This window comes from Chenopodium album, chromosome 24 (genome assembly GCF_948465745.1).
Source record: "Chenopodium album chromosome 24, dcCheAlbu1.1, whole genome shotgun sequence".
Lineage (NCBI taxonomy): Eukaryota > Viridiplantae > Streptophyta > Magnoliopsida > Caryophyllales > Amaranthaceae > Chenopodium > Chenopodium album.
In genome coordinates, this window is record NC_137857.1 from 14,929,101 (window position 1) to 14,947,479 (window position 18,379).

The window sequence follows — 18,379 nt, forward strand, 5'->3', positions numbered from 1 at the left end:
ACAAGTATGAGAGTGGAATTGTTCCATTGATGATTCCGGATCATGACTTTGAAATCAAACCGGCCTTGATTACTTTGGTTGAGAGGAAGCAATTTGGAGGGACAAAGAGTGAGAATCCTCTCAATCATCTCAAAGATTTTGAGAAATATTGCAATACTATTGTGGTAACCGGAGTTGCTCAAGAGTACATAAGACTCAAGTTGTTTCCCTTCTCTCTAATTGGAAGAGCTCTAGAGTGGTTGGACAAGGAGGTCAAACCAAGGTCCTTAAGAACATGGGATGAGGTTACAAAGGCTTTCTTATTTCTTTTTTTCCCACAAAAGAAGACGGCGGAATCAAGAACTTTGATCCAAAATTTCAAGCAAGGGCCTAGTGAGAGTCTCTATGAAGCATGGGAGAGATACAAGGAGTATCAAAGGGAGTGTCCACACCATGGGATTTCTACCTATCAAATCATACAAATCTTCTATGGTGGGTTGAGTTCTCATGAAAGAGCAAGTTTAGATGCCGGAGCCGGAGGCCCAATAATGAACAAAACGGAAGAAGAAGTGGTGGATGCAATAGATGAAGTGGTTCAACATTATATGAATTGGCAAGAAGTGGAGAAAGAGCCAACAAGCAAAGGGTGCTCAATCAAACAACTTAGTGCCATTAATGATTTGACTACTTTGATTGCGGATTTAGGGAAAGAAGTTGTGTCACTTAAGGCAAAGCTTGAGAAACCACCTTCGCAAGCTCCGATTCTTCCCTCCCAAATTAAGGGGAGAGGGACATTTTCTTACCCTAACTCTAATCCTTCTTCTTGTTGCATGGTTAGAGAATGTTGGCCTTGTGAATTATGTGGAATGAATGATCATGATGCTTCTATGTGCCCCAATGTTCCTTGTGATGAATGTGATGGAATTGAAGTTGAGCATGTGAATTATGTTAATGATCATGAATGTGAACCTAGAATTGATGTTGAAAGAAATGTTGGAAATAGGAATTATCATAATCATGTGAACCATGATAATTATAACCTAAATGGAGGTTGTAGAAATCATGGATTCCAAGGGGTTCATGGTAGCTACAATAACCATGGTTATAATGGTCATGGTCATGGCCAAGGACATGGGAATCATAATCAAGGTTATGGTAACCATGGTCAACAAAGGGGCCAAAATCAAACTAGGGGTAATTGGAATAATCAAAGTAGGGGATATTTCCAAGCAAATTTTCAAAGAGGTTCCCCAATAGGTTTAGTTCCAAATGCTCAAAGTTTAAGTGATGATTCCTATGATCAATCATTTTCTTCTAGGGAGTTTTTGGAAGGAGTTATTGAGAAACAAGCCAAGATGCTAGAAACTTACATGGCTTTGAATGATGAGAAGTTCAATCACATGTTGTCTTACAATAGAGATTTAGGTGATAAACTCTCTCAATTGACTAGTGTGTTTAAGGAATGTGCAAACTCCTCTTCTTTGACTCCACCTAGCCTATATTCTAAGAACCCTATGGATGCTATTGTTACTAGAAGTGGTAGGGTCCTTGAGGGTGGTGTGCCTAAGAAGAGTGTTGGTAGAGAAAGCACTAGTAAGAATCCCATTGAAATTGAAGAAGATGAGTGTCCTTTGAGTGAAAAAGTTGATGAGAGACAAGTAGAGAAGGTGATAGAGAAAGAGAAAGAGAAAGAGCTTTTCAAACCCAAGCTTCCCTATCCCCAAAGGTATAATAGACACAAATTGGATGAGCAATTTGGGAAATTTGTAAAGATGCTTAAGCGACTTCATCTAACTCTTCCTTTCACCGATGTTGTAGAACAAATGCCAAACTATGCTAAGTTCCTCAAGGAGATTTTGAGTGGGAAAAGGACATGTGACATGATGGAAACAATTAGCCTACCCGAAAATTGTAGTGCAATTATCATGAATAAGATGCCTCCTAAGTTGAAGGATCCCGGAAATTTTTCCATCCCTTGTGCCATTAATAAGACTCAAATTGATAATGCCCTATGTGACTTAGGAGCTAGTGTTAGTCTTATGCCATATTCGGTTTATCAAATATTAGGTCCAGGAGAACTTTTACCTTCCAAGATTACTTTGCAATTAGCCGATAGATCGATTAAGATTCCAAAGGGGAAGGTAGAAGATGTTCCTTTGAGGGTTGGAAAATTTGTCATTCCGGTTGATTTTGTAGTGTTGGATATGGATGAAGATGCTACTATACCTATCATCTTTGGTAGACCATTCCTTGCTACATCGGGGGCTATGATAGATGTTAAAAGTGCTAAGATTTCTCTTAAGATTGGAGAGGAGGTAGTTGAATTTGATTTGAATGAAGGCATGAAATATCCCTCTTCTTCTTTTGAGAATTGCATGAGAGTTGAAGTTCTTGATAACATTGTTCAATCCATGCATGAACACTTGCTCACATCTAATGATCCTCTTGAATGTGTTTTGTTGAATAAGGAAAAGATAGGTATCCCAAGCAAGGAAGTGCAATTGTATGAAGATTTGCTTGATGGAGGCAATAAAGGGAGTGATGATCAAATTTGTATGGGGATATCAAGTCAAGATGCTTTGCATGTGGCCTCAACTAAAGAAGGTAAAGGTGTTCCCATGGTAGAGCTCAAACCTCTACCATCACACCTTAGGTATGAATTCTTAGGCCCTAATTCTACTTATCCCGTTATTGTTAGTGCATCCTTGTGTGAGAGCCAAGCTCAAGCGTAATGTGGTGTCTTGAGAAAGCACCAAGGTGCTTTGGGGTACACAATTGATGATCTTAAAGGCATAAGTCTCGCCTTGTGTACACACCACATAACACTTGAGGAGGGCACCCTTCCTTCTATTGAACGACAAAGGAAACTACATCCCCAAATGGGAGAAGTAGTAAAGAAAGAGATCACCAAACTTTTGGATGCGGGAATCATATTCCCCATCTCAAGATCAAGGTGGGTCTCCCCCGTGCATGTCGTTCCTAAGAAGGGGGGTATGACCGTAGTTAAGAATGAGAAAGGTGAACTCATTCCAACTAGAACGGTCACCGGTTGGAGGATGTGTATAGACTATAGACGTCTAAACACATCAACCAAAAAGGATCACTTCCCTCTCCCTTTTATTGACCAAATGCTTGAAAGGTTGACAAGGCACAAATTCTATTGCTTCCTTGATGGATATTCGGGATTCTTTCAAATTCCTATTCATCTTGAGGATCAAGAAAAGACAACCTTCACATGCACCTATGGTACTTTTGCATATAGAAGAATGCCCTTTGAATTGTGTAATGCTCCGGCGACCTTTCAAAGGTGTATGATAAGCATTTTTGGGGACATGCTTGAAGAGAAATTGGAGGTTTTCATGGATGACTTTTCCGTGGGAGGAGTTTCATTTGAGGATTACCTCAAAAATCTTAAAAAGTGTCTTGAGAGATGTGAAAAGGTCAACTTGGTGCTAAATTGGGAAAAATGCCACTTCATGGTGGAAGAACGGATTGTGCTTGGACACAAAATTTCTCATAAGGGCATAGAAGTTGACAAAGCCAAGATTGAGGTGATAGAGAAATTGCCACCTCCGGTTAGTGTGAAGGGAGTGAGATCGTTTTTGGGCCATGCCGGGTTTTATAGAAGGTTTATCAAAGACTTTTCTCTCATTGCTAACCCTTTAAATGATCTTCTCCAAAAAGATGTTGATTTTGTCTTTGATGATGCTTGTTTGGAAGCTTTTAATAAATTGAAGAAAGCTTTGACTTCCACTCCTATTGTCCAAGCTCCTAGATGGGATTTGCCTTTTGAGCTTATGTGTGATGCGAGTGATACGACTATAGGGGGTGTGTTGGGTCAAAGAATTGATAAGAAGCTTCATGTCATCTATATATTATATGTCGAAGACCCTTAATGGTGCTCACAGGAATTACACAACAACGGAAAAGAAATTCTTGGCAATTGTTCATTCTTTTGAGAAGTTCCGCTGTTATTTGTTGTGGTCTAAGACTATAGTTTTCACCGATCATGTGGCTTTGAAGTATCTCTTTGGGAAGAAGGAATCCAAACCAAGGTTGATTCGTTGGGTTCTTGAGCTTCAATCTTTTGATCTTGAGATCCGGGATAAGAAAGGTGCGGAAAATATGGTTGCGGATTATTTATCTAGGCTTGAGGATTTTCAAGTTCAAGATGATGGATCCCCTATTGAGGATCGAATGTTGGATGATTCCTTGTATGTCATTAATGTGAAGGAGCTCCCATGGTTTGCCGATTTGGTAAATTTTCTTGCTTGTGGGGAGTTTCCTGCTTCTTTTTCCAACAATCAAAGGAGGAAGCTCAAGAGAGAAGCTAGGCACTATGTGTGGGATGAGCCGATCTTATATAAAAGAGGTGTAGATGGATTGTTGCTCCGGTGTGTGCCAAATGAGAAAATACCAAATGTTTTGAAGATTTGCCACTCGGATCCTAGTGGTGGTCATATGGGTGTTTCAAGAACGGCCTCTAAGGTGCTTCAATGTGGTTTATGGTGGCCAAACCTCTTCAAGAATGCTTGGGAATTTGTCAAGAGTTGTGATCAATGCCAAAGGACCGGGGATATTTCAAAAAGGAATTGAATGAGATGCCCCAACAACCAATTCTTGAGTTGGAAATTTTGATGTTTGGGGTAAAGATTTCATGGGTCCTTTTCCATCTTCTTTTGGGAATCAATACATTCTTGTTGCCGTTGACTATGTGTCAAAGTGGGTTGAAGCCATTGCTTCTCCAACTAATGACCATAAGGTGGTGATGAACTTGTTCAAAAAGATTATATTCCCAAGGTTTGGCATTCCCAAGGCGGTTATAAGTGACAATGGCTCTCATTTTGTGCACTATGCTTTCCGAAAAATGTTGAAGAAGCATGGAGTGAACCAAAGATTTGGTCTTCCTTATCATCCTCAAACTAATGGGCAAGTTGAGGTATCTAATCGTCAAATTAAGTTGATTCTTGAGAAGACGGTTGCAAGGAGTAGGAAAGATTGGTCAAACAAGATTGATGATGCTTTGTGGGCATATAGAACGGCTTTCAAAACTCCTATAGGTACCACTCCTTATCGCTTGGTTTATGGGAAGTCTTGCCATCTTCCGGTGGAGCTTAAGCACCGCACTCATTGGGCAATTAAGAAGATTAATTTTGATTTGGCTAGTGCGGGTGAACAACGTTGGTTGGATTTGCATGAATTGGAATCGTTTGGATGCCTATGATTGTGCTAGCTTGTATAAGGCTAGAACCAAGGAGGTGCATGATAAGCTAATTGAGAAGAAAGAGTTCATTCCGGGGGATAAGGTGCTTCTCTACAATTCAAAAATGAGGCTTTTTCCCGGAAAGTTGATGTCTTGTTGGACCGGTCCTTTTGTTGTGCAAGAGGTGTTCTCAAATGGTTCTATTGAAATTTCGCCTTCGGACCTTTCAAGGAATTTTAAGGTCAACGGACATAGGCTCAAGCGTTACTATGATGGAGTCTTTGTTGGAGTCATTCATGACATGACTCTCTATGATCCACCTTGAAAGGTGTGGAGAATGTCAAGCTTAAGACTTTAAATAAGCGCTTATCGGGAGGCAACCCGAGTTTTCTAACCTTTTCTCCTTTTCTTTTGATTTTTCTTTGTGATTTGATGATGTTTTTGTCTCTTAATCTTGTTTTGTTTTGTGTTGTAGGTTTGTTTGAGTTGAATTCCAACAACTTTGATGCCATTTTTGAGGTCAAATTGTCCCATTTCTTGAGTTAGAAAATTGTGTAAGTATGGAGCTTGGTGGGTTCTTGTGATTAAATTCTTGATTTTCATGCTTTATACCCACCAATATGAAGGTTTGCTACTGCCTATATGGTTACCCATCACCATCATATAGGTGGCCGCACCATGGTGAGGGAGGAAGGAAAAAGGGAAGGAAAATACCCTCGTGGGTGCGCTCGCACACAGGCTATTGCGGCCGCACACGAGGCTTGTGCGGGCGCACCAAGCTCATGTGCGGCCGCACGTAGCTGGGTCGTGCACCCTCCTTTTTCCCCCCTTAAATCCGAAATTCCTCTCTCCTTCTCTCTCATACTTCATTTTATTTTCCCCTCTAGATCTATTTGGTATTGCTCTAGTTCCTCCTTCATCTCCATCATATATTTCTCATTGTTTCTTCATCAAAGTTCATAATTTTCAAGTCTTTGTTGCTCAAATACTCACTCTAACACATTCAAGGTAACTTTCTCTCTCCTAAATTTGAGATTTTTGGGTATTTTTCAATTGAAGCTTGGTAGTATGTTGTTGGAAATGTTTGTAAGTAGTAGTATTTTTCTTGTTGTTTTCTTGTGTTTTCTTATCAATTGAAGGTGTTTCGGGGTTTTTTGTGAACTCCTCGAATACTGGTCGCGTTCTTCAAGCAACGAGACTCGGACACCTGCAAAAACAACGAATATTCCGTTTATTGGAATATTCGCCTCCGACGATCAAGTTAGAGATCGGAAATCGGAAAAGCTAGAGAGAGAAAGTAGAAAGAAGTTGGAGCTCTTTAATGCTCTATTTTTAATGTTATGTCACAATTCACCCCTCCCATCATAAATGATTGGGGTATTTATAGGGGTGGGAACATGTGCCCCTCTAGGGTTTGTACCCTAGATTTCCGTGACGTGATTGGCTGCGCAATCAGGGGTCGCTACGTGTCATGGGGGGCGCCGTTTTACGGCTTTCAAGGTTTTCCTCGGGATTTGGGCCTGATGTAATAAAGGCCTGTTCCTCTTTCTGATGTTGTATTGTGTACTAAAGACAGCTGACACGTGTCACCCTACCAGGAGGACACGTGTCGCCTTCTCATTGGGCCACGTGTCGCATTCCTATTGGGCCACGTGGCACTATGAGATTGGGCCACGTACTTGGGGTATATTTACCCTAAACAGAAGGTGTAATTGCATCAATTATTTGATAAATTTTCAATTTTTATGATTCATGAGAATTTCATTTTGTTGGTACTACCTTTACTTACATATCCATGTTGCTACTACTTGCTTCAATACTTGATGATTATGAAGATGATGATGTTGATGGTGTTGATTTTTGTTATGATGATGGTTTTACTTGAGCAACTTGAATATTTTGGCATGAATTTTGTTGGATTTGTGTATGAATTAGTTTGTGGGTTTATTGTTGGTGTTGATAGTGTTCATGTTGACAAGGGTTTGCTAGTAATAAAATGTGATGTTGCTTCAACTAATTGTGTTATGGGACAACAATTAAGACAATTATTGTGATTTGATTATGCATTGTTCAATTGAGTTGAATATTTGCTTACCTCTTTGATTATTGTGAACTTTGCTTGTCTCACCATTATCATGATTGGTTTTTGGCACATTATTTGCTATTTTTGAAGCCCTTTTCTTTGTTTGTTGCTTGTAGATGGTTGCTCCTCGCCGAACGAAACGTGCCAAACATTACAACCTCGGGATGTAATTGAGCTGCCTACTTCTATTGAGGAAACTTATGGTATAAGGTTTAGAAAGAAAGAGCATTGGGATAGATTTGCAAATCTATCATCAAGGAAACTTTACTCCACTAGATTCTATGATCAAGAGACTACTACTCTTTCGGGAATTGACGAAGACGTGAGAATGCTAGCAAGGAACTTGGGCCTTGAAAACTTCATTGATCTAAATGCTCCAACTTTTCCTCGAATTACATTTGAGTTCCTTTCCTCGCTAGATGTTCATGGTGGTGGTGATGATGATGATGAGCCTCCTACACTATTCTTTCAAGTTTTCAATGAAGATCATTTTATCCCTCTTTCTTATCTCAACGAAATGTTTCATTTTCCGGAGCCAATTGAAGGTCTTCCATTGATATATCCGGCTTATGAGACTTTTCACACGGACCACAAGTATGATGAGAACGATTGGTGGGATAGTATCTCTTTTGAAGAATCTTACCGAGCTCAAAATTCAAAGTCCGCTTCAATCATCCACGGAGCAATGCGCTACTTTAGCCGAATTCTAACATATGCTTTCTTCTCCAAGGAATCTCTTGGAGCGATGTCTCAAGAAGAGCTTAGTTGGCTTTGGTTGGCGGATAAGCCAAAGGATGAAGAGATTGAAGTTATTGATTTTGCAAGGCATTTGCTCGATCGTTTCATTGACATCCGTGATGGGATTTTTCTTTCCGGTAGCATTCAAATAGGAGGAATGATTACCATCATTGTCTTGTCTCTTGAGAAAAAGTATGGTGGCATGCTCCAAAACCTTCAACCAATTCAAGACATAAGAGAGAAGACTCCCTCATATCTTTTGAGCATCTTTGCCTTAATCAACCAAAAATTCTTGGAGCAGACTCTCATGGAGGATTTATTTATATGGAAGGTGTCTCGCACCACGAATTGGTGTCTCATTCCCCATGAAGGTTCAATGGTGAGAGACTTGGAGTCGGCCTACCCTTGGAAGCCATGCAAAAGGGATATTCCTAGTTCCCTCCGTCGGGTCTCCTTACCCCCCATTCGGCAAAAGGGGAGTGCTCCTCCTAAGTCCAGGGGCGGAGCCACGGGGGGGGGGGGGGGGGGGGCTGGTGGAGGCTCGGCCCCCCGTGGCCCAACAAGTACTATATATATATATCTGTTTTGGCCCCCCCGAAGTAAGTAATAAATAGCAAGTATTTACACCATATATCATGTTATTAGTTATAGCCTAGTCGGTTCTTAGAGTTTTGCATAGTAAGGGAGGTCTCAAGTTCGACTCCCCCTATGAGCTTTTTTTTTGTTTTTTTTTAACTTTATCGTTTCCCGGCCCCCTTAGATTTTTATTCCTGGCTTCGCCCCTGCCTAAGTCTAAGGCATCTTCATCAATGGGAGGTAACCCTAGTCCTCCACCTTCTCCTATTTCTCCTTCTATGCATGATTTGTCTAGTTTGCATGCAAAGATTAATGCCCTTACTTTTGCTTTGTCTTTTTCCTCTTCTATGGGGAATGGTTGTATGGGTAGTTTTGACTTTCATGCTAGGAGGGTTTATGATTTTCATGTTTCAAGGGGAGGGATTTAGTTCACAGTGTCATTTATGACATTGGTGGGGGGAGTTCTAGCTCTACCCCCTACCACAGTGCCGAGTGAGCCTTGTCGGCTACCCCCTCCTTATGCTTGTATTATGATTGTGTCTGTTGCTTGCCCTGGTGTTGGGATTAGCTTGGGGGAGGGGTAGCTCATTTCTAGCTTGGGGGAGTTATTTTAGGTTGGTTGTGTTTTGCATGTCTTTACCCTTGCTAGTGGTTCATGTGGCATTATTGCTTTTCAGTCTCCCTGTCTTGTATCTGCACTGTTGTTTCTCTGATGATAGTCTGTTGGTTTCCCTGATGATGCTTTGCTTTGATTTTCTCTGATGATTGCTCTGTTGTTACTCTGCTGGTTTTTATGGTGATATTTCCTGTCTGCTTCTATGATATTTCTCTGTCCCACTGATATATATATTTTTGATATCCTGTCGTTATGCTGCCGGATTTTCGGCTGATTTTGTTTGGAAGTTACAGACAATTTTCTTTGTATATAGTTTTCTTTATTTCCTTTTACTCTATCCGGGTTGACTATCTTGCATCTGCTTGGAGATTTATATGGTGATTCACGTTTTCGCCTATATTTCTTCGCCTTGCTTGGACTTCCCGGTGAGACCTTTCCTTTACTTTCTTTTATTTTCTTGGTTGCTTTGAATAGGATTAGTTTAGGGAAGTTGAATGGTTCGAGGATGTATGTGTTTAACACCTAGCGTGTTTGGGATCTTATGGTGTCGATACCATTAAGATCACTTGTTTTTCGATTGGGATTTATGTGTTGCATATACATTCTTGTTATTATCTTCATCTCTTCCTCTTCCTATTTCTTTGCATTTTGCATTATGATTTTTATTTTTGTTTCTTGCATTTTCTTTTTACTTTGAGTTTCTTTTTGAGGCTTTTTCTTTTCTTTATCCCTTTTATGAGTTGGACTTCATATCACATGACTTTTGCCTTTGAATGATTTTCTTCCTAAACGTTAGAGGTTTGCACATTTTGAGATTATGCTCGGTTGATCTAAGAACTAATTCATGCTAAGGTAGTTGGTTAGAACTAAGAGGATCATGAAACCGGATTCTACTTGATTGTGGCATGTTGGTAGTTGCCCTCTATGGTGGATTTGACGCTAATAGTGAGTTTTTGCTACAACCATGTGAGTTCTATGTTTTTCAAGCCTTCCACCTTACTTGTATGAGCGGCATGGATCCTTGACTTCTTGCAAACCTAATCTTGAAACTTAACTCATAGATCTTGAGTTCGAGACCGAACCATTTAGGGAGGACAAAGGCATATTTTCGGGGTGGTATTTTTCTATTTTTAGGATAGTTTTATTCCTTTATGTTATTTTGGGTTTACATTTGCCTTATTGCTAACCAATTTGAGCCTATACCTTTCTTTCTAGCCACGTACTTAGATTCTTGAGCCTTTTGTTTCTTTTCGTTCCATCTTTGGTTTTTGTGAAGCAAATGGCCATCTATTGGAGTTGTGGTGTATAAGTTTGAGTTTGGTTCTAATTGGGAGCATGTTTGTGTTATGTACATATTTTGTGAATAATGGCAAATGGTATGAGTAAAAGTCGTCCTACATTATAAAAGGCATGGACAAATAAGTGCAAAATCGAAAAAGCCGTCCAAAGTTAAAAGAGGCAAGGACATTGCAAGTTCAAGTTAAAAAAAAATGAAGAAAAAAATTGAAAAGCGAAAATTCAAAAATATTTTGATGTATTCTTTTCTCCTTCTAAGCATTGAGGACAATGCTCCATTTTAGCTTAGGGGAGAAGCGCTTACGCTTTTTGTGTATATGTTTGTGATTTATGGCTTTGAATAAGCTTGGGGGTGTTAGTTTGTTTTTGTTTGGTGACCACTTGATTGTGATCCTAAGAATTGGCCATTCTTTTGCTTCATTGATTAGGAAAACCACCAAATTTTAAATTTTAGCCTACCTTCACCATTTCGCCTTTACGTTACAACCTTGGGGAAAGACCTTTTGATCTATATGGTTAAGTCATTCATTGGAGGAGAGGGATGTTAGTTTTAGGAGTAAGGAGAGGGGATGCAAAAGTCAAGATGTCGAGTAGCCTAAAAATCTTCCTTTTTCCGGTTCCTTCGAGGAATCATTGGGACGCTCACTAGAGGTTGATTTGAAGCTAGTAGGGGGAACGCGGTAAGAACGAACGGGATGAAAGTGGAGTGTGATACTTAGTTCTCTATGCTTAGCATGTTTTATTCTTTCATCAACCTTGGATATCTTGAAATGTACCCTCCTCTATTTGTTTGAGAAAGATTGTCATTCATTGGAATTGTAGTTATTGTGAAATGTCCAACTCGTAGAATTTCATATTTTTCCCTTTCCCTTTTGTTTTGACTTTGTTTTTTTTTTTGGTTTTGCCTCATTGATGTTTGGTGGAGAGCTATGGGTCAAACTCTTAGGATACCCTTACGAGACCTCACTCGTCTTCATTGGCGACTTTGGGGTTTAAAGGGCTTGTTGTACCTAAAAGCAACCGTGATTCCTACGACAGTGAGTCTTAGTGTACATTCTTATCTTGAGTCTTTCTTTTTAATTTTCAATCATCCTCATTCTTTCTTGCTTTGTTTTGCTCGAGGACGAGCAAAAGTTTAGCTTGAGGGAATTTGATGAGTGACATTTATGGCACTCATTTCATCTCTTTTTGGATGAATTTCATTTCATTTTATAGCTCTCTTCTTTAGTTTTCTTAAGTTTTGCTCTTTATTTCTTCATTTTGTGCTTTTCGTAGTTAGTTTCTTTATTTTGTGCATTTTCTCGTTTATTTGTTGTTTTTCTCTATTATTTGCTTCTTTTCTTTTGTTTGTAGGTTATGATCGATTGTCCAAGGATTCCCGAGCTTCCCTTCAATGGTTATCGCTGCTTTTGATGCCTTGTGCTAGTGCATTGAGCTTCAAGTCAAGGTGAACTCGAAAAGCAAGTTTCAAGACCGGTGCACACAAGCGGTGTGGACACCATTTATGCCTTGTGCCCACCAAAATTGCCATGAACTTGCCGCCTACTTCGTTCCCCATCACCATCACCAAAGGTCGTGTGCACCGGATGAGCTAGGATGAAGAAGGGAGGGGATCATACCCATATAGGTGCGGGCGCACAGGGCTGATGTGCGGCCGCACAAGTGGCGCGTGCGGGCGCACACCAAGCGCGTGCGGGCGCACCCACATGGGTTTGTGCCTGTGCACCCCTTTCTCTCTCCTACGTGCGACCGTACCAGCGTGGGTCTATTTTTGGACGTCATAACCAACTTCTCCTTTGTATATATAGTGTTTTACTTCTATTTTTAGAGAGAAAAAGGAGATATTCATTAGCTAGAATTAGATTAGATTAGATTTTAGAGAGAGAAAAACACTTGTTCATAGATTTTTAGAGAGAGAAACTTTGGGTTTGATGATTGATGATTGAAGATTGCTACAATTGATTTGATTTCTATCAAGTTTGTAAGAATTATTTACTCTTTAATGCAATTTTATGTTTGATTTCATTAGTATTGTTGATTGATTTAGTATGTTAATAGTTTGATTGATTTGGTTTGAATTTGTTGATTTCAATTAATGAATATGGATTTGTTGATTAGTTTAGCTTTGATCTTGATGTTCTTTATGGATTGTGAGTAGTTTGATTGCTAGGGTAATGGTGAAGCATGTATTAGTAATGAATTGAGATTAATTTGGGGAAATTGATTGAGTTGATAATGTGATTAAATTGGTTGATTGATTTTGTGCATGTGTGTGCTTGATTAGGCTTGATCACCCTTGTTATTCACACTAGATTGCATTGTAAGTTCACATTGATACGGACCATTGATTTGTGGCTTGCATTTACACGATTGAGGTATCTTGTGACGTTTCCTAGTTAGAGTTTATCGTAGTTGGCGCTAGTTAGACCTCTAGGAGAATAGCATGATATGCTCTTTTGGTTGCAATTTCGATTTTCCCTCACATTTCTTGACTTAATTGATTGACCTCCTAAATTGATTAATTTTCATTGTTGATGCATGTGGATCCTAGCCTTAGTGTTTGTTATTTTTGGTTTACAAGTTATAGTTGTGTTTAGCCCTAGTTGAGCCTTACAACCCCGCTCTTTACTTCGGAATAGCTTAGTATAACACGATAGATTCTCAATTACCATTCCCTTGGGTTCGACCTTGACTTACTACTATACTCATATAGGGGTTAGTTGAGTTTATAAATGTTGTTTGATTGGGTGAGGAAGGTAGCCAAACGACCTACCGTTTCAACGCCTATCACCCGGATGAGGACTTTGAGAAAATAATTGAGGCCGACTTTTTCGGCCTCACAGACGCGACTCTGTCAACCGGGGCGTAGGGAATATTTCAAGCATTATGATCCCAAGCTTGAACCCCACTGTGATCATACACTAAAGTATGGTGGCATTCCAAAGGGAAGAAAGCTAGAGCAAAAGAGTCGCCAACAAATTTTAGGAACTTGTAAACCCAAAATGATCCAGGAGATCGTCAACTCCACAAGGTCTTGAACCACACTGTCGCATGAAATACACGCTGTCGCGAGGCGACAAGGTCTGTCGCCAAGCGACAGACTTGTCGTTTGGCGACAGTCAGACTTGGACGCGTTTTTCCACGCGGAATCCGATCTTTAATCAACTTGATCTACGGAATCCGTACAGAAGATAAAACGTATTTTCAAAAATAATAATATAATAATAAAAATAATAATATTTTATTCCAAATAAAAATCCATCTTAAAAATAATTATTAAATCTAATAGTATTAGAATTATAAAGAACCTTCTAGAAACTTCTAGAAAGTTATAATTAATCCTCATAATTTTAGGAATAATAATTAACATTGGGCCCTCCTCTAGATCATTGGGCCGTATGTAAATAATTAACCGGGCCCAGTTTAGTATTTTGGCCATAACTTCCTCAATATTCATCGGAATTGGGCTTATAATATATCGTTGGAAAGGTCTCTTCGAGCCCCATCCAACTACACTATTATTGGACCTTAATTATGGACCAAACCAAACTAGATTGGCTATTTTTAATAAATAGAGTTATTTTCAAAAGCAGAGAGAAGAGAATTTAAAATAAAACTAAACCGCAACACTTGACTTTTCCACACTTTCACCTCATTCGATTATGGTTCGACGCGAAAGGCATTCATCACTGGGTTTGGTTTTGGAGAGACACAAATGGGTGTCTATAGAAGCCCCCACTTTGACTGATTTTGGAGAAACTAATGTTTCGAAAACAAAAGTCAAAGTAGCGATAGGGACGGAGAATGATTCAGAACGGTCTGCGATCTTAAATCATTCTTATAACGCCGATACCTGTAAAACAATGTTAGTTAAACAGATAAAAGAGTTTAAGAAACGCGTATCTTGCACCGTCGAGCACACATCTCTGTAGGTAACCGTTTTTGTTGTTGCATTTTGTTGTGATGACCTTCCACAAGCTAGAGAACGCCATCTTTGAAGGTAACATTGCATCGTCATCTTCAATATTTCTTGATGACAATCCTCCACAGTATCTCGGGAACATCGTCGAAAATAACCGTACGTCGTCATTCTCAGGGTTGTGACAGTACGTCGCCACGGTAGTGCGTCGCCATAGACAATCTCTTCTTTATCTTGAGGGACCGTCGAAGGTGACCATATCTCGCCATCTTCAGAATTTGTGACAACTCTCCACATCCTAGGGAACGTTGTCTATCATTGCTGCTACATCTCGAGCTTTTTCTTGAATCATGGTGACAACCTTCCCAATCATAGCGAATGTCGTCGAAGACCGCCTCATCACGAACCGCTCTTCTCAAATTAAGGTGACAACCTCCACAATCTTAGCGGGCGTTGTCGAAGATCGCCCATCTCGTGCTATCTTCTCAAATCTAGGTGACAACCTCCACAATCTTAGCGAATGTTGTCGAAGACCGCTCATCTCGTGCCATCTTCTCAAATCTTGTGATAACTTCCACCATCTTAGCGGAAACTACCAAAAGTCGCTTCATCTTGAATTGTTCTTCTCAAATTTAATAATAACCTCCCCAATCATAGTGAAAGCTATTGAAGGTCGCTTCATCTTGAACCGTCCTTCTCAAATCCAAGTGAGACCCTTTAAATTTTAAAGCCCCCCTGTTGAAAGCTTTATCTTCTTGAATCTTCAAATCTTCTTCCATCATGGGAAATCGTTGTGAACCGTTACTTCTGTGCTTGCGATGAGCCAATGCTTAGGCGCTTTAAGCTAAGTGAGACGACCTTTTGTCAGGTCAATCACTCATTGCGATTGTAATCGAGTCGACTACTTAATCATATCAAATTGCTTAGAGGGCCTAACTGGCGTACCAAGGATTTCGAAATTGCTCAACCAGGTTTATATGACCACATCATGAAGCCACGTGACCTGTCGTCGCACCAGCGCAAGCCAAAAGTGCTTGTCGCCGCGATATCGCTCTGTCGCCAGGCGACAACCTTGTTGTTTGGCGACAGATTTCTTTTTTAATTCTGCCGCTGCTGTTCATTGTCTGGTTTCGCTCCAAACTTTCAATTTGGTCGTTTCCTTACAACCAAATCTGCTCAAATCTTTTGCAAATTAAAGCTCTTCATCTCCATATAATTTCGCTCAAACTTCTCTCATCTTGAAAGAATCTCATATATCTATATTCGCGATTTTTCGAAAAAATCCGGGAATATTGCTGCTTGCTGGGATGTACCTGCATCTATATTCCAGACTATAGGACTTTGCTAATCTTTTATTATCTTAGGGTTGACCTAAGGCTTAGTGTTGTTTGACTCATTGATTTGACATGACTCGACTCAAAGCGTTTGACGCATGTGTTTGACTCAACTCGATGTGATATGACACGGCATGACTCAATGTACGACTCGTGTACATGACTCAAAAAACAAAAAATTTCCGTCATTTTTGTGGAGGGTACCGACTTTCTCCCGAAAAAGAAAAATGTGAAAAAGAATCAAGGTGCATGTTGAATGAGCTTAGGAAAATATATGCGTTTTATGCTATCTCTCAAGGTGCAAGGATTAATTTCTCCTAAGCTATCTCAATTGTTGAATCAATGTTGAAAGTATTTGGGTAACTTAGGCGCGGAGGCTAAGTACTTCATACTTTATGATGCAATGATGATGATGATGAGTGATGAGTGATGTGTGATTTTGACAAAGCATGCTTCAACGTTGTGCTAAGACTTCATGACAAAGGGTTCCTAATTGGAAGTCTATTTGGTCATGTATCTGTGATGTGTGTGAAAGTGACACTAAAGTTAGGCTGCAAAGGCTAACGGTGTGGAATAGTATTATTTGATAAGAGTCAAATAATGATGACTCTTAGGCTAGGTAGGCTAATGATGTAGGGATCAAGCCCCCAAGTCTAGCTCTAAGTGAACAGGGATGAGCATTGGAGATCCCTTGATATGATCACAGTGTAAGTGTGTGAATGTGAAAATGAATGCATTTTTATTATGGCCGCACCTCAATGTGAGGTTGCCTATGTATCCTTTAGGAATCAGGCCGAACGTAGCTCTAGCCGAACCTCGCACAAGTGTGTGTATACCTCAAAAAGGTCTTTTAAGGGTTGTAACGTGGTTAGGCTAAAGGTTAAAGAAAGAAGGGGATAAAGGCTCAAGACCCTAGATAAGCCGCCAAGGTGTGCAACCTTGCTTTTGAATCTTTATATTTTTATGCTTGAGGTTTTCTCACTTTTGAGCTTTCTTTCTTTTTTTTTGTTTATTTTTGCTCTCTCCTTTTTTTTGCTTTTGCATTTTTTTTTTTGAATTTTTTTTTTTCAATAAGTGTGGGCAATCCCGATCATGCGGTCCATCACTCACTTGGCATTCATGTTTCTCAGGCACGGTACCGAGCACTTGATAAGAGACGGAATATGAGACGTGTTCTTCTAAGATATTTTCATATCCAAGACATTGGAACACTTGCCCTTTTGTACACTTTTATTCATTTGCTTATTTTTATTTTATTCTTTTGAGATCACTCAAGCTTTTGCTCTTTGTACATTGCATAGGTTACACACTATCCCATCCCAAGGTTAGGTAGATGTGGGTTGAAGAAAAATGAAAGGTCTATCGTTAGACGAGGCTCAAAGTGTTTTATCAAAGAAATATTGTATATTTGAAATGTAAAAAGTGAAAGTGATATAACATGGCTACAAGGGGTGCCTTCAATCATTGATATACCTTGTGCTTAATTCGACGTTTTTTTTTTTTGATTTTTTTTTTTTTGAATGCAATGCAATGATCATATGCAAGGAATGAACTGCTCATTTTATTAAAGGGGAACAAAAATAAAAAAAACCTATGTAATAAATCTAAGGAAAATGCAAGGTGCCCATGCTAGACTTATGGGGGAAAGGTTTGAAAAAAAGAAGAAGAAAGCATGAAATCTTAGTAAGAAGCTTGCCTTGTATTTTGTCTCATCATTAATAAATTTTTTTTTCTTGTCAATCATATGACTCAAACTCGATTCAACATGCATATATGGGAAGAGATCATGAAAGAATGAAGGGAATGATATGTGTGGAGAAAGTATATGGAGAGTGGGAAGAAGATGTAGATGAAGAAATATGGAAGAATTAGGAATAGAATGGACCCCAACTCAAATGACGGAAAAATCGACTCATGCGTGAACCTAAGACATTGTCATGATGACATATACAAAGTGTGTGCTAATACTAGTGAATGTAGGTGACACGTTAAGACTTGTGTCATGACCATGTGGCTAGACTATGTGACTAGATTCAAGCAAAAACTAAGTCAAGACCTCACGCATGTGCACTAAACTGGACAGGCTGTAGTATTTTAGTCATAACTTTTTATCTGTGACTCTGATTGGGATGAAACCAACGCTAAATTAAAGATAAAACTCGGGGCTACAGATCCATATGTTTTACGACTCGTAGTTCTTCCTAGAACTCTGGTTATGACCAAAACAAGTTGACGCTTGTGCAGTATACGGGAATAAAAATCCGGGTTGACTTAAAAGAACTATGACTCGACTTAAGGGAATATTATTAGTTCAAATTAATTAATTAATTAATTAATTGAACAAAGTCCTTTAGTCATTGGTTAGTTTATTAAAACTTATTTACAAACACAAGTCAAACCAAACGGTTAGTTTAGTCACATAATAAGTATGCACAAGTAAGAGATGCACAAATAGTCAAGTAGTCACAATATGATGCAATGAGTTTGCAACCTAACCATGGCTCTAGTTCTCTAAAGTTCAAGGATATGGGTTAAGTTGAAGAGGGTCCATGGTTATGAGTCCGGATGCATCACGCGAAAACCTAACCGTGAAGGGTTGGCGCGTATGGATGGGACCCCGCAAGTTAAAAACTTG

General features: G+C 39.5%; 1 non-coding gene across 1 annotated transcript; it reads right to left on the reverse strand.

The window, feature by feature from the left end:
- Window positions 1–333: 333 nt before the first annotated feature.
- LOC145612800 (small nucleolar RNA R71) lies at window positions 334–440 on the reverse strand. The gene has a single exon (XR_014106720.1). It is a non-coding gene; the product is annotated as a small nucleolar RNA R71 (small nucleolar RNA).
- Between the last annotated feature and the right edge of the window lie 17,939 nt (window positions 441–18,379).